This window comes from Oncorhynchus mykiss, chromosome 6, assembly GCF_013265735.2.
Source record: "Oncorhynchus mykiss isolate Arlee chromosome 6, USDA_OmykA_1.1, whole genome shotgun sequence".
NCBI lineage: Eukaryota > Metazoa > Chordata > Actinopteri > Salmoniformes > Salmonidae > Oncorhynchus > Oncorhynchus mykiss.
The window spans coordinates 70,879,799-70,906,093 of NC_048570.1; positions in this window are offsets into that span (position 1 = coordinate 70,879,799).

The following is a 26,295-nucleotide window of genomic DNA, read 5'->3' on the forward strand; positions in this document are numbered from 1 at the left end:
GTCTTAGGGGCCAGGCCAAATTTCTTAAGCCTCCTCAGGTTAAAGAGGCGCTGTTGTGCCTTCTTCACCACACAGTCTGTGTGGGTGGACCATTTCAGATCATCGGTGATGTGTATGTCGGAAACTTGAATTTTTCCACCTTATCTACTGGGGTCCCATTGATGTCGATAGGGCCGTACTCCTTCTGCTGTTTCCTGAAGTTCACCATCTGCTCCTTAATTTTGTTGACTTTGAGGGAGAGGTTATTTTCCTAGCACCACTCCGCCAGGGCCCTCACCTCCTCCTTGTAGGCTGTCTCGTCAATGTTGGTTCAGGTTTTCAGTTTAGTGTGAATGCTGCCATCTATCCATGGATTCTGGTTTGGGTAGGTTTTAATAGACACCATGGGAACAACATCCCCTATACTCTTCCTGATGAACTCAGTCACCGTGTCCGTGTAAATGTCAGTGTTATTATCTGAAGCTACCCGGAACATATCCCAGTCCGCGTGATCAAAGCAATCTTGAAGCATGGATTTCGATTGGTCAGACCAGGGTTGAATAGACCTTAGCATGGACACTTCCTGTTTGAGTTCCTCCTATAGGAAGGGAGGAGCAAAATGGAGTCGTGATCTGATTTGCCAAAGGGAGAGCGGGGGAGGGCTTTGTAGGCGTCTTGAAAAGGCACGTAGCAGTGATCTAATGTTTTTCCTAAGCGAGTACTACAGTCAATGTGTTGATAGAACTTCGCTAGCGCTTTCCTCAAATTTGCTTTGTTATAATCCCGAGCTACAATACATGCGGCCTCAGGATATCTGGTTTCCAGTTTGCATAAACTTCAGTGTAGTTCCTTGAGGGCCATCGTGGTATTGGCTTTAGGGGGAAAATACACTGCTGTGACTAACCAAAGATAATTCTCTCTGGAGGTAATATGGTGGGTATTTGATTGTAGGTATTACAGACTCGGTCAAGGACAGGTTGAAAATGTCAGTGAAGACACTTGCCAGTTGCCGCATGCTCTGAGTACACGTCCTGGTAATCTGTCTGGTCCTGCGGCCTTGTGAATGTTGACCTGTTTAAAGGTCTTACTCACATCGGCTATGGAGAGCGTGATCACACAGTCGTCCGGAACAGCTCTTGCTCTAATGCATGCTTCAGTGTTGCTTGCCTCGAAAAGCAGATAAAAGTAATTTTGTCTGGTAGGCACGTGTCACTGTGCAGCTCGTGGCTGGGCTTCCCTGTTCAATCCCTGCCACATCCGACGAGCATCAGAGCCGGTGCAGTAGCATTCAGTCTTAGTCCTGTATTGATGCTTTGCCTGTTTGACGGTTCGTCGGAGGGCATTGCAGGATTTCTTATAAGCCTCCGGATAAGTGTACAGCTAGCTAAGGAGTTCACTTTTCAACCTATCATTTGACTGAATTTCTGGGAATCAAGATTGCAGATGATTTATGGATTTATGGAATATACAGTTGAAGTCGTAAGTTTACATGCCCTTAGGTTGGAGCCATTAAAACTTGTTTTTCAACCACTCCACAAATGTCTTCTTAACAAACTATAGTTTTGGCAAGTCAGTTAGGACATCTACTTTGTGCATGACACAAGTAATTTTTCCAACAATTGTTTACCGACAGATTATTTCACTTATAATTCACTGTATCACTATTCCAGTGGGTCAGAAGTTTACATACACTAAGTTGACTGTGCCTTTAAACAGCTTGGAAAATTCCAGAAAATGATGTCATGGCTTTAGAAGCTTCTGATAGGCTAATTGACATCATTTGAGTCAATTGGAGGTGTACCTGTGGATGTATTTCAAGGCCTAACTTCAAACTCAGTGCCTCTTTGCTTGACATCATGGGGAAATCAAAAGAAATCAGCCAAGACCTCAGAAGAAAATTGTAGACCTCCACAAGTCTGGTTCATCCTTGGGAGCAATTTCCAAATGCCTGAAGGTACCACGTTCATCTGTACAAACAATAGTACGCAAGTATAAACACCATGGGACCACGCAGCCATCATACCGCTCAGGAAGGAGACGCGTTCTGTCTCCAAGAGATTAACATACATTGGTGCGAAAAGTGCAAATCAATCCCAGAACAACAGCACAGGACCTTGTGAAGCTGCTGGAGGAAAAAGGTACAAATGTGTCTATATCCACAGAAAAATTAGTCCTATATCGACATAACCTGAAAGGCCGCTCAGCAGGGAAGAAGCCACTGCTCCAAAAAAGCCAGACTACGGTTTGCAACTGCACATGGGGACAAAGATTGCACTTTTTGTAGAAACGTCCTCTGGTCTGATGAAACAGAAATAGAACTGTTTGGCCATAATGACCATCGTTATGTTTGGAGGAAAAAGGGGAATGCTTGCAAGCCAAAGAACACCATCCCAACCGTGAAGCACGTGGGTATCAGCATCATGTTGTGGGGGTGCTTTGCTGCAGGAGGGACTAGTGCACTTCACACAAAATAGATGGCATCATGGGGAAGGAAAATTATGTGGATATTTTGAAGCAACATCTTAAGATGTCAGTCAGGAAGTTAAATCTTGGTCGCATAAGGGTCTTCCAAATGGACAATGACCCCAAGAATACTTCCAAAGTTGTGACAAAATGGCTTAAGGACAACAAAGGTATTGGAGTGGCCATCACAAAGCCCTGACCTCAATCCTATAGAGAATTTGTGGGCAGAACTGAAAAAGTGTGTGAGATCAAGGAGGTCCTACAAACCTGACTCAGTTACACCAGCTCTGTCAGGAGGAATGGGCCAAAATTCACCCAACTTATTGTGGGAAGCTTGTGGAAGGCTACCTGAAACGTTTGATCCAAGTGAAACAATTTAAAGGCAATGCTACCAAATACTAATGGAGTGTATGTAAACTTCTGACCCACTGGGAATGTGATGTAAAAAATAAAAGCTGAAATAAATAATTATCTCTACTATTATTCTGATATTTCACATTCTTAAAATAAAGTGGTGATCCTAACTGACGTAAAACAGGGACTTTTTACTAGGATTAAATGTCAGGAATTGTGAAAAACAATGAGTTTAAATGTATTTGGCTAAGGTGTCCGTAAACCTCCGACTTCAACTATATGCAGACATGGACACAACTTGAGGACACTCCTGTGGTATAACGTGTTTCACTAAATTTGAAATACCCCTTTACCTAGATTTGCCTTTGGCAAATTAGACATCTAGTAATAAACAAATATCTGAAAAATATTGGACACAAACGGAAATGATGACGAATACCAAGACTATAAATTCCAATTAGACAAACAGTGACGCTCACACACAATCTCAACACCAAACCATGTACATGTGATAATAACTCTATCTTCCCCAGATACCTCATCACATCTTTCGTGAAACCATGAAAATTAATATCATATCAACACTATATACAGGTGTAGGATCTTCATTGGACAAGTTTTTTTGTCATAGCAAAATAATCCTGCAGCAATAGGATTTGAATGTTTAGTCCACAATGTTGCTTGATCGGTGGTTAGGCTATTAGCGGGACAAAAGTAGGCTACATGAAAAGTGCAATACTGTTAATGTGGGTTTTCACTAAATTTATGTAAATCATGAAGCTCATCTGCATTTAATGAATTTCAGGAAAGTTCTCAGCAACAAAGAAGTGATCAAATGAAGATCCTACACCTGTAGTACAGTCTCTCAGTACAGTCTCTCTCTCAGACCACAGTAATTCAAGCAAACACACGTCTCAGAACGTGTTCAGGAATGATTCTAATTAACCTCTAGGTTAATTCAGCATCTAAACTGAGCTGTCGCCCCTCATTTTAAACAGGTCACGATGGTCTCTAGTGTAATGCATCGTATGTATTGGGGGGTTCATAAAGTAGCTACCGGTATATGAGACAAGGAGAAAACATATTCGCCTTTCCTCTTCACGGCTGGGCTGTTGCTTATTTTATTGCTGTCGTCAGCAAACTTTTATCATAATCAAAGGCCTTGCTACTTCGCTTTTACTTAACTTTTTGATTTCCTCTCACTCTCTCTCTCTCTCTCTCTATCGCTACCACTCTCTCTCTCTCTCTCTCTCTCTCTCTCTCTCTCTCTCTATCGCTACCACTCTCTATCCCTCTCTCTCTCTATCGCTACCACTCTCTATCCCTCTCTCTCTCTATCGCTACCACTCTCTCTCTCTCTCTCTCTATCGCTACCAGTCTCTCTCTCTCTCTCTCTATATCGCTACCATTCTCTCTCTCTCTCTCTCTCTCTCTCTCTCTCTCTCTCTCTCTCTCTCTATCGCTACCACTCTCTATCCCTCTCTCTCTCTATCGCTACCACTCTCTCTCTCTCTCTCTCTCTCTCTCTCTCTCTCTCTCTCTCTCTCTCTCTATCGCTACCACTCTCTATCCCTCTCTCTCTCTATCGCTACCACTCTCTCTCTCTCTCTCTCTCTCTCTATCGCTACCACTCTCTCTCCCTCTCTCTTTCTCTGTGAGTTATGTTTGTGGCAGTGTTGCCTCTCTGGTGTGCCCTGTTAACATGGTGGGGCTGTAGAGCAAAGATTTCCTGCTCTGCGCTGGCTGATTAGAATATGAAAGCGGAGCGCGGCTCAGACCACTAGTCCGCTCTGGCCTGGCAGTGTTAGCAGCTACCGCCTCTACCTCCTCTGCCTCTCTCTCTCTGACTCCCCTCCATGAATTAGGCATGAGGGGCAGCAGCCCGCTCAGCTCCGCTCCGTGCTCCATGTCGAGACTAATACCGGCCTGTTTACCGGCACTCTGGGGCTTTGCCTGGCTAGAGGAGAAAACAAATCTCTCATTAGGAGGGTTTTACATCTCCAAACACTACGGTCATCGTCAGAGACGGACGAGATGTTTATGCTTTGATATTTATTCTCTTTTTTATTTTATTTTCCTAAGTAGTGATGGAGATGCTGGCCTTGGTTCTCTTCGTGGGCTGAGTGAGTTATCAGACAAGTTATGGAAGGATAATGGTCAACTTATTCCGGGGGATGAGTATTATGTACAAAAATGGATGGAAATTGTATGTGATATTCTACAGCTATGAATCCTGTTGTACAGTGATGAACTGTGTATTGTATAGGTCACTAAACCACATTAATAAAAGGAATGTATTGCATTGGTGTGTGTGGTCACACTCAGACACACGCACGCATGCATACACATGTGTGTGTGCTTTATTTGTGGTGATAGTGTTTTAATGCGACACTATATGAGTGGCCTTTGATAAATGTATCTCATTTTCAATCTCATATTTTGACTTGCAAATGAGAGCGAGCAGACCCGGCAAATCCACAATCAAAGTCGAAAGATTAATATGAGGGTACACGTTATATACCTACGGTAATTCACACACGCTAGGTGTGACAAGTACAGTGGATCCACTCTGCCAGAATGGAATAATGCAGTGTGGAATAGATTATTAAATTCCTAGAGGATTTTCAAAAAGTTCAAGTTTGCCATTCAACTTTTTGTGTCATTCTAGTTTGGACATTTATTATTTTAAAAGGTAATGCACAGAAATGTTATCGATGTCCACCACAACTTGAATGAGTCATTTCTAGTGTCATTCTCATATTTACATTGGCTAAATGGACTACAGTCATTCATTCAAAAGCCCCACTACCCTTATCATCAGCTCATTTATTACAGGGACGACTTGTAAGTCTTCTCTCCTCTCCTATCCCTCCACTTTCCCTCTCCCCCTTTCACACATTCACTCACTCTCTCACTCAGGCTGTGAGATAGAATTACAGCAGTGAGTGAATTGTGCGTTTCCGCAGTGCTGGATCATTCAAACCACAATGCCAGGCTTTAGTAACTGTAGAGCGCCTGTTGACCCGTCCTTAATAGATCTCCTAGTCTGAGGTTTGGTCGCTGTGACTTGTGCAAGATATTTTCAGGAGACTTTCACGGTTCTGATACTGATGGCTAAAGTGTCTGACCACTGGCGGTCTTGTCAAGAAGAGCTCACACTCACAACAACTCACAACCACACAGACTTTAAACCTTGACCAAACCCTGCTGACCATCAGTAGACAACTTTCAGGTGTCAAAGCAACGTAAGCTCTGCCAGAAAGCCATGTCTGTGCCTATTAGTCACGTTAAGGATTGTGGTGGAGCTCGGTGCTTACTAGTCACATTAAGGATTGTGGTGGAGCTCAGAGCTTACTAGAACTCCCTGTATTTCCCTGCTTTTGTCCACCATCAAGTTGGGAAATTGCTAATGTGCTAAAAGTGTGGGGTGGTAAAAATGACTGTTAGACAATCAAGGCATTCAAGCATCCCTCCATTCTTTTAGAGTGTGGTTGTTTTTCGTCTGATGCAGTAACCATAGTGGCCTCTTTCTCTCCCTCTCCTGCCCATATTGAGTCTCTAAGAGAGAGTGACAGAGAGAGAAAGCAAGAGACGGAGAGATGGAGCGATAAAGAGAGAGAGAGAATAACTGTGTCCTCCTTCTCTTCTCTGAGCCCTAGAGTAATTAGTGTAGGAGAGGCTGCAGTAATCAATAGTCCACTTGTTGACCATAGTGAGGGGCCCTTGTGTAGAGTGTAACAGAGTGCTGGTTCGGCCCCGCAGAGTGGAGTGCTCTTTGTGTCTGAGGGAGAGGTTAGGGAGGGCCCGATGAGGAGATTGTCTCTCTGTGTGACACAGGGCAACAGGTTCATGTCCATTATGAAAGAGGGAAGAGAGGATATAGAAAGGACAGTTGATGTCCTTGTGATAGACTGAGAGACCATAATGTCCCCCATAAAGTCCAGGAAGAAGAATCATCTCCTGTTTTGTCTTTATTTCCTTTTATCCAAACTATAAGAGTGGCGAGAATTAACATGCTTTCAAATAAGCAATACAAAAAGTACACTGATGGCAAAGTCCCTACCCTATGTATTACTGCTTCTATAACTCTGGCAGAGATATTAAGAATTAAAAGGGTACAAATATTTATTTTCTACTTCTCCTATGTCCGTACTGTACAAATGAGCATTCCACTTTCAATTTACCTTTACAATAACATCAATTTCTTTTTTTCTTCTTTGGTGAGTGTTGGAGTGATGTAAAAATGACCTTTATTTTGGAGGTAATTGTGATGCCCTGAGCAAATGTCCGATTGCAATCTCTCTCTCTCTCTCTCTCTCTCTCTCTCTCTCTCTCCGTGGAGAGTTGCTGGTTCAGCAAGGTTTCCTCCTGCTCCTCAACACAGCAAGGTCCTCTCCTTTCCCTTCCTTCCCAAGGTGTCCTCTGGGCTGAGGCCCCCTTCCTTTCAAGGCTCCCTCTTATAATGGAATCACTTCATACTCTTCCCAAACGGATCTAGTGAAGGCAGCCTTGCAGCCCAGCTCTAATTCCAGCCTTATAAAGATCCCTCTCTGACTCTCATTTCATAAGTCTTCCAGCAGAGATGAAGCTCCTACTCGATTAGATATGTCATTCCTCCCCTTCCCCTCTTCCTCTCACACAAAAATACTCACTCACTCACAAGACCTAGGTGAGTGGAAAAGAGAGCGAGAGAATCCGTTTAATTGCTATTCAAGTGCAGGGGGGAAATAAAAAGATGGAAACGGCTGGTGCACTTCACACGCCGGAGTGGAGGATGTGTTCCGTTTCTTTTTTCTGACAACTACAAAATAATGTTTCTGTCTTTAGGGAGGTGAACTGCAGCTGTATTCAGAGGGAGGGAGTACTGTACGTACGGAAGAGAGGAAGGTCATTTCATCTCTAATATCTGTTAAGTGTCGGGTTGAGCTCTCAGATGTGTACGAGACCCCGGCTCTGGGGCTAAACAAACAGGAGGGAGCTAGTTAGTGTAATGGAACAGCGGGTGTGTTTGTGTGTTCTGGCCTCAGGGTGTTAGAGGAGGATAATAAAGAGGTTAGAATAGTGAATGAGGTTGGAGCTTGACAGCTTCAGCTACCAGACATCTGCCAGCATTTTACATACTGTACAGAAATGTCACAGGATAGCTTAGTGAGTTACTTAACACCAGTGGTTGTTCATTGAATCATTATTCTATTGCAGACAAGAGACACGTTTAGCCCTGTGTAATGTGTGCATGTTACAGTTTTCTACCTTGAAGTGATGATTCTAATCTAACACTGTGAATACAAGATAACTTGATGAGTCTCAAAATGTGTGTCTCAATTTGACATTTTTTCCTTTTGATGCAAACTGATTTCAACATTTTTTGACCGTTGACCCTATCCTTGACCTTGACTCTCTCTGTAATTGAGAGGCAGTAGTCTCACGCCAGTCTCATTGAAATGTTGTGTCATTTGTGTCTGACGCCCCCTCTCTATCGTCCTTCCTGGTTCTTTGTGCTGTGGACAGGGGACTTCCCCCAGATGTGGAGGTTAGTGTGTCTAAACCGTTGAGTTCTTTCACAATATCCACCTCAACCTCTCACAAGCCTTTTGATCAAAGCTGAAGCAGACTGACAACAAACCCTGTGTCCATGGCCCTGTCATTGTGGTAGTAAAAATACCCTACTAGGGCCTTTTTTGTGAGGATATTTATATCCTTATGTTGTGTGAAATTTATTTTTTGATCTGAACGAGCATGACAACTTTTTTATATTTTTGACCACTTGTCACGACTTCCGCCGAAGTCGGTCCCTCTCCTTGTTCCCCGAACGGAGGTCGACGTCACCGACCTTCTAGCCACCGCCGATCCACTTTTCATTTTCCATTTGTTCTGTCTTTGTCTTATCACACCTGGCTTCACTCCACAATCACTTGTTTATTATTTAACCCTCTGTTCCCCATGTTGTATTTGTGAGTGATTGTTATTTGTTACGTGGATGATTGTCAGGCATGGGCACTTTTGTTTTGGACCGTTTTTTTGGCACTGTATGTGTTATGTGCTGTCGTTTGGTAACCGGTATTAAAGTGTACCTGTTTACTATACTCCGCTCTCCTGCACTTGACTTCACTTTCCATATGCACGCATCACACCACTGGAGAATTTTCGCTCATTAATATAGTAGTAATGCATTTTTGTCTACAAATCACATTTGCTGTAACTTAAACATGTATTCAATATATAGTCATTTTCATTATGAATTGTTAGGCTACATGTTAATTCTCGTCTTCAGTCTCTCATAAACCTACTCCTTTTCTGCTTGTATGTATGGTACTGTTTATAATGTGATAAAGTGTGATAAATGTGATAAAGTGATAACAGATTTTCTCAATTGAGAAAGTGAAAAAATAAACACCACACACTCACACAAAATTCTCTTTTTGTCTGTGTTTTTTTCTGTAAAATTCAATTATCTCCATTGAAGTCACGGCTACAAATGTCTTGTCGTGAGGAGGGGGATATTTCCATAGCGTCTAGTTCATTTCACTAGCGTGTACCGCATACACCTGAAGCCTCCCGCTCTGAAATCCTCTGTTGTCTTTTATTGTGTCACTATTTCATTTCATTTGAAATACCACAGCCTTGTCTTCTCTCACAATGGACATGCAAATGACAGCAATCCTGCCAAGAAATTCAAAGTGCCTCGCTTTATACAAAAATACTGTTAAACATATCCCTTTGAGGGGGAAATAGACTTCCCTTCTCAACTCAACACCTTTAAATAATTGAGTCAATGTGAGATTTCAACTGGAATCATTTTGTATGCGGTACATGTATGTTTTTTGGGGAAAGAAGTTCAACTACAATATTTGACTGACGTCGAGTTGTGAGAATATCGTTAGCGAATGTATATATATGTATTTTTTTTATCTTGACGGTCAAACCCTCCCACACTTTGAGTTACCTCAACAGCCGCAACCGCAGTGCGATCTATAATGTCTGGCGGGCCTAGGATTCCCACGATGATGCGTAGGGGCAATTCTGATTTATTTATTTATTTCTTTTTCTGCTCGGTCACCAATAATTGTGAAACTTCAGCTAGTTTGTCTGCACTGGACACAGAAGCTGACCAGGCATCGCCTTTCCCCCCAGGTTTGAATGTGCTGTGTACTTTGATAATAAATGGAAAGAGCTCAGGTGACCAGACTCTGCAGGAACACACAGGTAATGGAGAGGTGATACACTGATACAGAAACACCCACTATCTGATCCTAAAATGTTAAAACGTACTTTTGGGAAGGAACGTGTTACCCAATCTGTTGTATTCATTCTGTAATTGCGGTGTCAAAGTCACTGTACTGGGGTCTTGTATTCCGACACATTATTTAGCCACTAGGACCAGGGGAGTCTAGGGTTATTTTTGTCTGGTAGCTCATCCAAGGACAATGAGTCAAAATTGTCCTGATTGTGGTGCTGAAGTGAAATAGGGCTTAAACCCCGCCATGGGTTGGGACGGTGAAACAGCAGTTAACATCTGGTCAGTGGTGGGGCATAAGTAATCTAATCTGAATATCTAAGAAGCTTTTTTTGCTATTTTCACAGGGCTGCAAATAACCCAGATCATTTTTAATAACATTATTTTATCATAAGTAACCTAGATCATTAAGCCAGAAATATCTTCTGTGGAGTTGATTGTCGGAGGCATAGCCAGAACATTGTTTTCCAGACTAATTTCCTTCGGATTTCAGTGCACTACTAAATGTTGAAGCCGTACAAACAAAACAATAGGAAAAAATCCTGCTTTGCTTGTGTTTGTTTGTTGTATTTGGAGTTTGCACACAGATTAAACATGGTAAATGAATCTGTTCATTAAAGAGGTGTGTGTGAATGTAGGCGTTGCTTTATTCACTTGTTTGTCTCAGATGAAAGGAGCAGATTTTGTATTGCGCAGGCAAAAGGAGTGGGAACTTGCTCTGTGCAACATAGCTGCATGTTTACAATGCTCTCCCAAGGGGTCCCCCTCTCTGTTGTTCTTCAGCCCATTTGCAAGAGGAGAATTAAAATAGCCCACCACTAGCAACCAGCTCAGGAAAAAACGAATCCATGGACACACATTGAATATTGTCTATGGCTAGAACCACTGGGCTTTGGTTGAGACCTGTTGGGATACTGGGATACATACTAACTAACAGAGTTAACACACACACACTTCACATGTCAAAACAATGAAATGTTACACAGGTACCTTTTCAATACAGTGGGTATTACAGCCTTTTAATTATGTCAGTTTCATAACACTAATTCAGGGTAATCAAACAAACAGGCACTGGCACACACATCCTCCTGCATAACAATGTCTTCCCACTGTATTCTATAGCAGTCAGAAAGGAAATGGATCACATTCAATGGCAGTAGGCCTACACACATGTCGATTACACCTACAGTTGAATTCGGAAGTTTACATACACGTAGATTGGAGTCATTAAAACTCATTTTTCAACCACTCCACAAATTTCTTGTTAACAAACGATAGTTTTGGCAAGTCAGTTAGAGCCTCTACTTTGTGCATGACACAAGTAATTTTTCCAACAATTATTTACAGACAGATTATTTCTCTTATAAATCACTGTATCACAATTCCAGTGGGTCAGAAGATGACATACACTAAATAGACTATGCCTTAAAACAGCTTGGAAAATTGCTTTAGAAGCTGGTGATAATCTAATTGACATCATTTGAGTCAATTGGAGGTGTACCTGTGGATGTATTTCAAGGCCTACCTTCAAACTCAGTGCCTCTTTGCTTGACATCATGGGAAAATCAAAATAAATCAGCCGCAGAAAATACCTCAGAAAAAGAATTGTAGACCTCCACAAGTCTGGTTCATCCTTGGGAGTAATTTTCAAACGCCTAAAGGTACCAAGTTCATCTGTACAAACAATAGTATGCAAGTATAAACACTATGGGACCACGCAGCCGTCACACTGCTCAGGAAGGAGACGCGTTCTTTCTCCTAGAGATGAATTTACATTGGTGCGAAAGGTGCAAATCAATCCCAGAACAACAGCAAAGGACCTCGTGAAGATGCTGGAGGAAACAGGTACAAAAGTATCTATATCCACAGTAAAACGAGTCCTATATCCACATAACATGAAAGGCCGCTCAGCAAGGAAGAAGCCACTGCTCCAAAATCGCCATAAAAAAGCCAGACTACGGTTTCCAACTGCACATGGGGACAAAGATCGTACTTTTTGGAGAAATGTCCTCTGGTCTGATGAAACAAAAATATAACTGTTTGGCTATAATGACCATCGTTATGTTTGGAGGATAAAGGGGGAGGCTTGCAAGCCGAAGAACACCATCCCAAACGTGAAGCACAAGGGTGGCAGCATCATGTTGTAGGGTGCTTTGCTGCAGGAGCGACTGGTGGACTTCACAAAATAGATGCATCATGAGAGAGGGAAAAGTACATGGATATATTGAAGCAGCATCTCAAAACCTAAGTCAGGAAATTAAAGGTTGGTCGCAAATGGGTCTTCCAAATGGACAATCACCTCAAGCATACTTCCAAAGTTGTGGAAAATGGCTTAAGGATAACAAAGTCAAGGTATTGGAGTGGCCATCACAAAGCCCTGACCTCAATCCTATAGAAAATGTGTGGGCAGAACTGAAAAAGTCTGTGCGAGCAAGGAGGCCGACAAACCTGACTCAGTTACACCAGCTATGTCAGGAGGAATTGGCCAAAATTCCCCCTACTTATTGTGGGAAGCTTGTGGAAGGCTACCTGAAACGTTTGACAAAAGTTAAACAATTTAAAGGCAGTGCTACCAAATACTAATTGAGTGTATGTAAACTTCTGACCCACTGGGAATGTGATGAAAGAAACAAAAGCTGAAATACAGTGCCTTGCGAAAGTATTCGGCCCCTTGAACTTTGCGACCTTTTGCCACATTTCAGGCCTCAAACATAAAGATATAAAACTGTATTCTTTTGTGAAGAATCAACAACAAGTGGGACACAATCATGAAGTGGAACGACATTTATTGGATGTTTCAAACTTTTTTAACAAATCAAAAACTGAAAAATTGGGCGTGCAAAATTATTCAGCCCCTTTACTTTCAGTGCAGCAAACTCTCTCCAGAAATTCAGTGAGGATCTCTGAATGATCCAATGTTGACCTAAATGACTAATGATGATAAATACAATCCACCTGTGTGTAATCAAGTCTCCGTATAAATGCACCTGCACTGTGATAGTCTCAGAGGTCCGTTAAAAGCGCAGAGAGCATCATGAAGAACAAGAAACACACCAGGCAGGAGTTTAAAGCCGGATTTGGATACAAAAAGATTTCCCAAGCTTTAAACATCCCAAGGAGCACTGTGCAAGCGATAATATTGAAATGGAAGGAGTATCAGACCACTGCAAATCTACCAAGACCTGGCCGTCCCTCTAAACTTTCAGCTCATACAAGGAGAAGACTGATCAGAGATGCAGCCAAGAGGCCCATGATCACTCTGGATGAACTGCAGAGATCTACAGCTGAGGTGGGAGACTCTGTCCATAGGACAACAATCAGTCGTATATTGCACAAATCTGGCCTTTATGGAAGAGTGGCAAGAAGAAAGCCATTTCTTAAAGATATCCATAAAAAGTGTCATTTAAAGTTTGCCACAAGCCACCTGGGAGACACACCAAACATGTGGAAGAAGGTGCCTTGGTCAGGTGAAACCAAAATTGAACTTTTTGGCAACAATGCAAAACGTTATGTTTGGCGTAAAAGCAACACAGCTCATCACCCTGAACACACCATCTCCACTGTCAAACATGGTGGTGGCAGCATCATGGTTTGGGCCTGCTTTTCTTCAGCAGGGACAGGGAAGATGGTTAAAATTGATGGGAAGATGGATGGAGCCAAATACAGGACCATTCTGGAAGAAAACCTGATGGAGTCTGCAAAAGACCTGAGACTGGGACGGAGATTTGTCTTCCAACAAGACAATGATCCAAAACATAAAGCAAAATCTACAATGGAATGGTTCAAAAATAAACATATCCAGGTGTAAGAATGGCCAAGTCAAAGTCCAGACCTGAATCCAATCGAGAATCTGTGGAAAGAACTGAAAACTGCTGTTCACAAATGCTCTCCATCCAACCTCACTGAGCTCGAGCTGTTTTGCAAGGAGGAATGGGAAAAAATTTCAGTCTCTCGATGTGCAAAACTGATAGAGACATACCCCAAGCGACTTACAGCTGTAATCGCAGCAAAAGGTGGTGCTACAAAGTATTAACTTAAGGGGGCTGAATAATTTTGCACGCCCAATTTTTCAGTTTTTGATTTGTTAAAAAAGTTTAAAACATCCCAAAAATATCGTTCCACTGCATGATTGTGTCCCACTTGTTGTTGATTCTTCACAAAAAAATACAGTTTTATATATTTATGTTTGAAGCCTGAAATGTGGCAAAAGGTCGCAAAGTTCAAGGGGGCCGAATACTTTCGCAAGGCATTGTAAATCATTCTCTCTACTATTATTCTGACATTTCACATTCTTAAAAATAAAGTGGTGATCCTAAATCATCTAAGACAGGGAATTTATACTAGGATTACTGTTTTTTACAATTGCTTACACACTAAAATGTAACTTTTCCCACAATTAGCAAAACCTTACACTCAAAGAGCAAAACACAAGGCTAGTTTTGCACAACTGTATAGTCATTGTCAGCTTCACACTATTTGCAAAACATTACACACAGTGATTTGCAAAACACTAAACACACTTGTATACATACCTTCTCTTCTCTGCTATGCAATCTGGTTTCAGAGCTGGTCGTGGGTGCACCTCAGCCACGCTCAAGGTCCTAAACGATATCTTAACCGCCATCGATAAGAAACATTACTGTGCAGCCGTATTCATTGATCTGGCCAAGGCTTTCGACTCTGTCAATCACCACATCTTCATCGGCAGACTCAACAGCCTTGGTTTCTCAAATGATTGCCTCGCCTGGTTTACCAACTACTTCTCTGATAGAGTTCAGTGTGTCAAATCGGATGGTCTGTTGTCCGGACCTCTGGCAGTCTCTATGGGGGTGCCACAGGGTTCAATTCTTGGACCGACTCTCTTCTCTGTATACATCAATGAGGTCGCTCTTGCTGCTGGTGAGTCTCTGATCCACCTCTACGCAGACGACACCATTCTGTATACTTCCGGCCCTTCTTTGGACACTGTGTTAACAACCCTCCAGGCAAGCTTCAATGCCATACAACTCTCCTTCCGTGGCCTCCAATTGCTCTTAAATACAAGTAAAACTAAATGCATGCTCTTCAACCGATCGCTACCTGCACCTACCCACCTGTCCAACATCACTACTCTGGACGGCTCTGACTTAGAATACGTGGACAACTACAAATACTTAGGTGTCTGGTTAGACTGTAAACTCTCCTTCCTGACCCATATCAAACATCTCCAATCCAAAGTTAAATCTAGAATTGGCTTCCTATTTCGCAACAAAGCATCCTTCACTCATGCTGCCAAACATACCCTTGTAAAACTGACCATCCTACCAATCCTCGACTTTGGCGATGTCATTTACAAAATAGCCTCCAATACCCTACTCAACAAATTGGATGCAGTCTATCACAGTGCAATCCGTTTTGTCACCAAAGCCCCATATACTACCCACCATTGCGACCTGTACGCTCTCGTTGGCTGGCCCTCGCTTCATACTCGTCGCCAAACCGACTGGCTCCATGTCATCTACAAGACCCTGCTAGGTAAAGTCCCCCCTTATCTCAGCTCGCTGGTCACCATAGCATCTCCCATCTGTAGCACACGCTCCAGCAGGTATATCTCTCTAGTCACCCCCAAAACCAATTCTTTCTTTGGCCGCCTCTCTTTCCAGTTCTCTGCTGCCAATGACTGGAACAAACTACAAAAATCTCTGAAACTGGAAACACTTATCTCCCTCACTAGCTTTAAGCACCAACTGTCAGAGCAGCTCACAGATTACTGCACCTGTACATAGCCCACCTATAATTTAGCCCAAACAACTACCTCTTTCCCAACTGTATTTAATTAATTAATTTATTTTGCTCCTTTGCACCCCATTATTTTTATTTCTACTTTGCACATTCTTCCATTGCAAAACTACCATTCCAGTGTTTTACTTGCTATATTGTATTTACCTTGCCACCATGGCCTTTTTTGCCTTTACCTCCCTTCTCACCTAATTTGCTCAAATTGTATATAGACTTGTTTATACTGTATTATTGACTGTATGTTTGTTTTACTCCATGTGTAACTCTGTGTCGTTGTATCTGTCGAACTGCTTTGCTTTATCTTGGCCAGGTCGCAATTGTAAATGAGAACTTGTTCTCAACTTGCCTACCTGGTTAAATAAAGGTAAAATAAATAAATAAATAAAAACATCAGACACAGAAGTATATCATGATGTCACTTCCTTGCAATTCCTAAGCACTGACTGTCAAATTACCACACCTATGAGCCAATCTGTTAAACACAGCCATCAGGTGCACAAACACATGATTGCTAAATTGTAGACGCACCAATCAGGTTTAAGCACTATAAAAATGCAGCAGGTAGGTTCACCTGCCTTCAACCAAAATGGAAGGAGTCAGAAGAAGATTGAGGGTGAGAGGAGGAGTACACAGAGAAGGAGGTAGAGGAAGAGGCAGAGGCCAAAACAGAGGTCGAGGAAGACCTGAAGCAGGAGGAGAACGTGCTCAAAGAAGAGGACCAAACTTCAAATGACAATCAAATGACATTTGTGCAACACTAGTGGACCATGTTGCGAACCACAGATTGACGCTGAGGGAGGCTGGACTGAGAGTTCAGCCAAATCTTAGCAGATATACAGTGGCATCTGTCATTAGGACTTTTCGACAGGAAAACGGGTAGAAGATCTGTCTACAGTTACAGTGATCAGCCGCTTATTGTATGCACCATATCAGCACTTGTGATACCCCTTCCTGTGACATCGTACAGTAAGTTACATGTATTATTCTCGACATAGGATTTAGGGTCGGGAACGACAAGGAGGAAGGGGGCCCATATTCACGCAAGAACAAGGGAGAGAGATAATAAACATGGTTTTGGCCAATAATGCTATCAGGCTCAGAGAACTACAAGCCAACATTATCGGTGACCATGCCATTTTCAATCATGTCCATCAGATCTCTCAGTCAACACTGGCACGTATCCTGAAAAGACATCAGGTTCAAATGAAACAACTGTATCGAGTGCCTTTTGAGCGGAATTCAGAGAGGGTCAAACGGCTGCGGCATGAGTATGTGGAGGTTTGTATTGTTCACTTTAGTACTGTGATGTTGCATACTGCACACATGACTTTTCTACATTGACTGTATACTAGACCTATCCTGAACTACACAATCTTGTCTTTCACTGTATTTCAGGGAGTTTTGCAGATGGATGCTGATGAAATCCTGCATGAATTCATATATATTGATGAGGCAGGGTTCAACCTCACAAAAGCAAGAAGGAGAGGCAGAAATATCATTGGCCACAGGGCTATTGTCATGTATTGTCATGTTGTGTCTTGTTTCTGTCCTTTCCCTTCACCCTGTCTCCCTCTGCTGGTCGTTATTAGGTTACCTTTTCTCCCCCTCTTTCCCCCAGCTGTTCCTTGTCTCCTAACTACCTCGTCACCCCTTTTCCCACCTGTTCCCTTTTTCCCTCTGATTAGTCCTCTATATCTCTCTCTGTTTTTGTTTCTGTCTTTGTCGGATTCTTGTTTGTGTTATTCATGCCTGAACCAGACTATCGTCATGTTTGCTGCAACCTTGTCCTGTCCTGTCGGAATCTGCCGGTCCATCTGAGCCTACGTTTGTTTTGTTATTAAAGAAGCTCTGTTTACGTTAATTCGCTTTTGGGTCCTCATTCACGCACCTAACAGCTATAATCAATGTCCCAGGGCAACGTGGGGTTAACATCACCCTTTGCGCTGCCATTTCACAGCATGGGGTTGTCCTCTGTCATGCCAAAATGGGCCCTTACAACACACCTCACATTCTCGCATTTTTGGACCGATTGCACCACATCGTCACAGCAGGTAATGAAATGCACCAGATGTAATACACGGTCATCTGCAACAATGTGTCATTCCGCCGTTCTGCAGCTAGGCGAAGAGATAATGTATAGTATGTTTACTGTAGTATTTTCTGTACAATATTGTCAGTATTTTTCTGATTATTTTTTATGTTTGTTGTTGTTATTTACTGTAATTGTAACCTGTACTGGATACAGTATTTTATGTTTGTCTGTTTGCTGAGCTAACAGTGTTATGCACACTACTGTAGTAGCATGAAAACTGGGACATGTGTTGTTATTTACTGTAATTGTAACCTGTACTGGATACAGTACTTTACGTTTGTCTGTTGTTTGCTGAGCAAACAGTGTTATGCACACTACTGTAGTACCATCGAGAGCATCTTGACCGGTTGCTTCACCCCCTGAAATGGCAACTACTCAGCATCTGTAAGGCGCTACAGAGGGTAGTGCGAACGGCCCAGTACATCACTGGGGCCAAGCTTCCTGCCATCAAGGACCTGCCATCCAGGAGTGTCAGAGGAAAGCCCATAAAATTATCAGAGACTCACCCAAGTTATAGACTATTTTCTCTGCTACTGCACGGCAAGTGGCACCGGAGCGCCAAGTCTAGGACCTTAAGACTCCTCAACAGCTTCTACCCCCAAGCCATAAGACTGCTGAACAATTCATAAAAAGTCTACACTTGTTGTATTCGGCGCATGTGGCAAATACACTTTGATTTGTTGCGATATGTGTTCAAAGTGGCTGTGCTATCTCCAAGCCTGCGCTGAATGAGCAAATCAGGGCAGTTTTAGTAAAAAGGTGGTCCAATATAGCAGATGTCACATGGTCACTACTGTTGTTTCCCCCTCCTGTTTCTCTCTATTTTTTCTCATTCTGTTTTTCACTTGTTCTCTTTGTCTTTCTCTCTCTTTCTTTCTCCAAGTTATTTTGCATCTTGCTCTCCACCTTCCTCTATTTTCTCACCAAACCCTCACTACCCTCTCTCCTACTGTCTCTCTCTCTCTCTCTCTCTCTCTCTCTCTCTCTCAACAACCCTCTCACTGTGTAAGTGTGGGGTGAGATGTCTAGAGCTAACGTGAAAAATATACTGTGGTTAAGTAATTTTTGTTAGGGGGCTATCTTACAGAGTCTGCTCCCCTAGCCTTCCCTCATACCCCCCTCTCCATCCCTGACCCCTGGTTTAAAAACACAGCCATTTGAAGAGGCAAAATACACGCACACTATGAATATTTATCAATGTGCCACCTCTGCAAGGTACACCACCCAAGCCGACGCATGAGGAATCGATTTTTTTGCAGTGTGTTTTACATTTCATTTGCCGCTTGCATTTTTCCCTTGTTCTCCTCATCCTCTGCTCTCCCTCCCTCTCTTTCTCTCTTTCTCCCCATCTATGAATTTGCATAGAAATAATCTTTGGGTGCGGCATGTTCAGAGGGCGTCCAAAAGTTACCTAAGCGGGACCATGGGGACACAGAGAGAGAGTAGGGTGAAAGGCCTTACGGCATCAACAAATAACCCCTCTTCGGCTTTACCCACTCCTTCACTTTCAATTCCTTGCTTCATTCGTTGTTCGGCAAAACCTTGTTGTACATCTCAGCATCTCATATTTTTGCTCCACTCTTTTAGAATGTTACTGGAGCTTGTTATACTTTCGTTATCTCTATCTCTCTCTCTCTCTCTCTCTCTCTCTCTCTCTCTCTCTCTCTCTCTCTCTCCACTTTGTTGCTGAACTTTAGGGCAGTGTTTCTCTATCCCGTACATTGACTGGAACTTTGGGCTCTGAGGAAAGTCCTCATGTTGACTTTCTGAGAAAGAATAGGGACATGTAGTTTATTCAAAAGATGTAGAGCTTTGTTTGTAACATAAGTAAACACTGACAAAAGGTTGACTGCAACATTGACTTATCATTTTTTATACTACGCTTATGACGATGTAAGTTACCGCCCCTTTCTCTCTCCCTCTCCCTCTCCCTCTCCCTCTCTCCCTCTCCCTCTCCCTCTCCCTCTCTCTCTCTCCCTCTCCCTCTCCCTCTCCCTCTCCCTCTCTCCCTCTCTCTCTCTCTCTCTCTCCCTCTCCCTCTCCCTCTCCCTCTCCCTCTCTCCCTCTCCCTCTCCCTCTCCCCCTCTCCCTCTCCCTCTCCCTCTCCCTCTCCCTCTCTCTCTCTCTCTCCCTTTCTCTCTCAGACACACACACACAACACGCACACACGGCAGGACTAAATTGAATGGACCAGCATGGAGTAGGCCAATTACATCACTGCCCCAATTAAAATAAAACAACAGGACTCTTTCAAGTCGTCCTACAGGGGAGAGGAAGAGAAAGAAACACAATCAAGTCAGATCGTCATGATGTTCATTTTAATTAAAAAATTGGATTCGCCGCAATTAACTCCAAACTAGTCCCCTGTGGCTCAATGAATGGGGAGACGATTGGTTCTCTGTTTCTTAGCAACTCTCACAATGTATTCCATGACACGCTAATCCCGCTGTACCCAACACTCACTGTTCTGTCTTTTAATTGAATACTTGACTTAACTGAATTACTTTGACTTGGGCACTTCTGAAATGCAACAACCAGGATTCCATATCAAAGGACAAAACAATACATTGTTTAATTCATCCCATTTATTTTGATTGATTTTCATTGCATTGTTGAAATGAGATGCAGGTCTGTAACCTCTGTGGAGTTTTCTGAAATACATGTTTTAGTTTGTAGTTGAACACCAATAGTCATCTCTGCAGTGGCACCAACATGTATTTCATGATATTATGTATAGCTGCTTGTCATAAAACAAGTCTTTGTATTTTCTCTGAAAGCCAATATAGGCTACACCATATGGAATGCACATCAACCAATACACACATGCATACAGTGGGAGTTTGTTTTGGCAAGCAGGTTATTTAAAGTTATGCTCCCAAATACACTTTAGTGTATCTGGAATTCATCCAGTGAGGTGCCAACACCAGTCAAAAATACACAAAATCAGCATCTAATTGTATCACAGTGATGAATCTGTTTTTGATGACTGGGTGATATAGACCTCTGACCGGTGTTTGCTCTTATGGCTGGAATAATAAGCCTCAGTAAGTTCCAGTTGAAAACGCTTTACTCATTCTGCAAATAATAGAGCACTTTTATTGGCCAAGGTTTTGCTACAGTAGGATTTTCTTGGCCCATGCATAGGATGGCCCTGTCCTGGCCTGGTAGTTTGACTAGAACACAGGACAGCTTGTCCCACTTGGTGTCCTGCCAGATGTGTTAAAGTGTCTGTTTTGTTTTCGTGACATGGTGAATTTCAAGAGACTAGAGAAACAGGACAAGGACAATTGAAATCCAAAACACACATGCACTCACACTGACACACTTTTACACTTCAATGTGTAAAACTTCAATCAATGGTTCAACGGTCAGAGGCCTTAGAAAAGCACTTTAGGAAAATGAGTTTTAGCTTGTACAGGTGTCATTCAGTGATGCCAGAGTGACAGGTGACAGAGTAGGATGTGTCCCTCAGGTGAGTGGGGAACCGGTCAGGGACAGTGAGAGGGACTTAGTTATCTGTCACACACTAAATGCTAGTGATTGATTGAAACATTCACTTATTTTTTACTGTCAACCTTGAATGTCACCAGGAGTGATGAATTTATTTTTCTTAGCATGTGTGTTTGCTAGCTTGTATGTGTGCGTGTGTTTGTTTGTGCTCATGTGTAGCATGCATGCGTGTGTTAATGTTTGTGTGTGAGTGTATTATGTTGAAGTGTGTGAGTGGCCCCTAACCTAGCTGGAGGGCCCTATCCTGGAGTATGGATTACCATAGCGATAGGAGGTGAGTCGTTAAGCTTTATGACTAATAGCCTGTCAGAGTGAGACTCAGCAACACTTGGTCACAAAGATCAACGTCTCTATACAGACCAGGCAGCAGGAACTCCCCCCCCCCTCTCTCTCTCTCTCTCTCTCTTTCTCTCTCTCTCTCTCTCTCTCTCTCTCTCCCTCTCTTTCTCTCTCTCTCTCTCTCTCTCTCTCTCTCTCTCTCTCTCCCTCTCTCTCTCTCTCTCTCTCTCTCTTTCCCTCTCTCTCTCTCTCTCTCCAACCTACATTACTCCTCCTAACGACTATGAGTCCTGTTCATTAGCACTGCACTTAATGTTCTATCAGTCTGCATTACAGAGAGAAGAAGAAACAACTTTCCACATGGGATTGGGCCGAGGGAATATGTTATTGGTATACACAGTGATGTGACTCCACATCCTTGCAGGTGCAGTAGGAAACCCTGTGTGTTCCACACTTTTAGTCTACAGACTTGTATGTAGACCTGGGAGATATACTGTAGGTGGAATTGAGCTAATTACTGATGTTGATCAATTAACTCAGTTTTAATGTAATTAGTGACAGTGTCTGGTTGGAGCTAAACCCTGCAATCCCTGCATCACTTCTTCCAGAGACAGGGGTGTGTGGTAGATGGTTCCAGTAGTACTGCTCTGTATGTTTGAGGTGTGATTGTTACTACCACACTGCCTGCTGGGATAGACTACTGCAGATAAATCACACTAAACCCAACCTCGCAGACGCTCGGCTGACAAAGTAGATTAACCAGGGGTGCATAACGCGCACGCACGCACGCACGCACGCACGCACGCACGCACACACACACACACACACACACACACACACACACACACATTTATATATGTGTATATATATATATATATACACACACACGTCTAAAGATGAGAACAATTCAGACCCCTCTTCTGTCTCCTTTTTCTTCCCTCGTTCTCTCTTTCTTTGAGACGGGGGGGGCTCAGATAAATATTCACTTATTAAAGCGTAACTGGAATTGACTGTGTCATGCATCAGCCTAATAGCTGAAAGCCCTGGTTCAATACGGCTGAGTTGGGGGAGAGGCTTTGCTAATGGAACAAGTGACGTGGTCGCAGCCCAAACGCCATTCATCAGACCGCAGACCGTTCGTTAGGGCCTACAAAGGCCTGCCATCCCACATACCCTGGCCCATCTATTAACCCCAGGCAATGGAGAAACCGCCGGATTATGGAAATAACACGTTCAGGAAAAGAGGACGCCGATAGGCCATCCATGTGGAAAAGATTGGTGTCAGGAGTGGCTTCTCAAATCTGTCTGCCGGAGTGAGACAGGCTCATTTTTCTCTCTCAGAAGACAGACTGTAGTGCTGTACTGTAGGTGCTGTTGCGCCTGGAGAATTGAGGGTTGCATCAGAGGGAGAAACCTGGACCAGTGGTAATGCTGCTCAGTCTCTGGATATTAAATTCCTGCCCACCACTAATTAGGTGGTCCGACCGTGGTCGCCATTTTCTATGTCATTGACTGAACAAATTGTTAGTTGCACCGATCTAATCTGATCGTTTTTTCTGATTGGAAAAGCATAGTGCCACTTCTCCTCTGGGATCACACTAAGAAGCAGGCATGAGAAGTAGCAAGGTGAGGAAGAACAGAATGAGGACGAGGAGGAGGAGGATGAGAGGGAAAAAGGGAGTATTTTATCTGGATAACATAGAGGTCCCAAAGCAGGACAGAATCCAGAGCAGGGTCTGGTGATTTCCATGTCTCCATGGGTTTACATTCTAACCCCGAACATCACAGAGCAGCCTCTCTCTACTCTCTAAGCCCCCTGATCGTTACTCTTCTGAGGCCCAGTTATGTGTTGCTCCAGAGAACAGACTCTTCTGAATGGATGGACATTGAAGATAATGTCATAGATGTGTGTAACTAAAATGATTGTGTGTGTGCCTGTGTTAATGTGTCTCCACGTGAGCACCTGTGGTTTCAGAATGACGCTATTCCTCATATCTCCTGGCCTCTATTCCAAACAGCAGGCCACAGGCCGCTAATCCTGGCCTTCAGCTACAGTATGTTACAAAAACTGGAGATCCATTCCATTACTCTGCCCTCTAGCGCCTACTGTACCATATAACCCTCTGGCATCTGGCTACTGGGGTCATCCCTCTACTCCACTAACCTCCATGACACCACTGGCTGATTAGTTCTCTCACACTACCTCATTCTGAGAGAATGCCAGGACAGAGGAGCCAGACTTGGGGACAATAGAGTGACGCGGTGGTAGGGTGATCTGGGACGTGTGCCTTGGCTCTGTTAACCCTGTTGGCTCTGAGAACACAATAGGCCTGAGCCCTAACCCAGATCCCACACAGTCCCAGTGTGTGAGGGGATGTCACTAGCACCAATAGCGCCCAGTAGCAACAAAGACTGCGTCCAGTCAGCAGTTTGATGGTGACATGGTCCAGGACTACGGCACACGGTTGGCTCCACAAAGGGCCAGAAAGCCGAGCGGCCTGGTCGGGACTTCTGGTCACTATGGTCCACCAGGCGTCTGCTCAGCAACAGGTGTGTAGGCACAGGGAGGATGGGTGAACAGTCAAATATTGATGAGTGGGCATTAGATAAGTGCACTGCAAATTCTGGAAGGGTTCAATTTGAGTGACTGCATTGCAGCCATAATGTGGTGCACACTATGCAGTGCTTCGCTCTAGAGAGAAGCACATTGCATTCATCCATCTTTCCACTGGACTTGTATATGCCAGCTGAGGACATGTGTCCTTACAAGTGGAGGTAAAGACATTGAACCTGATAGCTGCTGCACTCAGAGCCTTCTTATAAAACACAACTCTTCTAACTTCCTCAGTTTGTGGAGAGAAGAGAATATTCTCCCTCGTCCTCCTCTTTCTCCTCCTCCTCTTCCTCCTCCACAGTTTGATGGATGTTAATAGCCTCCTCTTTCTCCTCTTTCTCCTCCTCCACAGTTTGATGGATGTTAATAGCCTCCTCTTTCTCCTCTATCTCCTCCTCTACAGTTTGATGGATGTTAATAGCCTCCTCTTTCTCCTCTATCTCCTCCTCCACAGTTTGATGGATGTTAATAGCCTCCTCTTTCTCCTCTATCTCCTCCTCTACAGTTTGATGGATGTTAATAGCCTCCTCTTTCTCCTCTTTCTCCTCCTCTACAGTTTGATGGATGTTAATAGCCTCCTCTTTCTCCTCTATCTCCTCCTCTACAGTTTGATGGATGTTAATAGCCTCCTCTTTCTCCTCTATCTCCTCCTCTACAGTTTGATGGATGTTAATAGCCTCCTCTTTCTCCTCTTTCTCCTCCTCTACAGTTTGATGGATGTTAATAGCCTCCTCTTTCTCCTCTTTCTCCTCCTCTACAGTTTGATGGATGTTAATAGCCTCCTCTTTCTCCTCTATCTCCTCCTCTACAGTTTGATGGATGTTAATAGCCTCCTCTTTCTCCTCTTTCTCCTCCTCTACAGTTTGATGGATGTTAATAGCCTCCTCTTTCTCCTCTTTCTCCTCCTCCACAGTTTGATGGATGTTAATAGCCTCCTCTTTCTCCTCTATCTCCTCCTCTACAGTTTGATGGATGTTAATAGCCTCCTCTTTCTCCTCTATCTCCTCCTCTACAGTTTGATGGATGTTAATAGCCTCCTCTTTCTCCTCTTTCTCCTCCTCTACAGTTTGATGGATGTTAATAGCCTCCTCTTTCTCCTCTATCTCCTCCTCTACAGTTTGATGGATGTTAATAGCCTCCTCTTTCTCCTCTTTCTCCTCCTCTACAGTTTGATGGATGTTAATAGCCTCCTCTTTCTCCTCTTTCTCCTCCTCCACAGTTTGATGGATGTTAATAGCCTCCTCTTTCTCCTCTATCTCCTCCTCTACAGTTTGATGGATGTTAATAGCCTCCTCTTTCTCCTCTATCTCCTCCTCTACAGTTTGATGGATGTTAATAGCCTCCTCTTTCTCCTCCTCCTCTTCCTCCTCCACAGTTTGATGGATGTTAATAGCCTCCTCTTTCTCCTCTTTCTCCTCCTCTACAGTTTGATGGATGTTAATAGCCTCCTCTTTCTCCTCTATCTCCTCCTCTACAGTTTGATGGATGTTAATAGCCTCCTCTTTCTCCTCTATCTCCTCCTCTACAGTTTGATGGATGTTAATAGCCTCCTCTTTCTCCTCTATCTCCTCCTCTACAGTTTGATGGATGTTAATAGCCTCCTCTTTCTCCTCTATCTCCTCCTCTACAGTTTGATGGATGTTAATAGCCTCCTCTTTCTCCTCTATCTCCTCCTCTACAGTTTGATGGATGTTAATAGCCTCCTCTTTCTCCTCTATCTCCTCCTCTACAGTTTGATGGATGTTAATAGCCTCCTCTCACTTTCATAATAGGTTTTGGTGCTGAAAGCGACAAAAAGAAGAGCCCATTGATCTTTGTGCTCCAGACCAACTTCTCTAATTGCTCCGGTATGTTTGGACTGGTGACACATGCACCATTCAACACTGCTGTACAACACTGGCAGCATCTCTGATAGAGGGGAGTTGACTGACTGGCAGACACTGGGAATGAAATGGCTCTTAGATAATCATATGTTTATGAGGCGAGAATGAT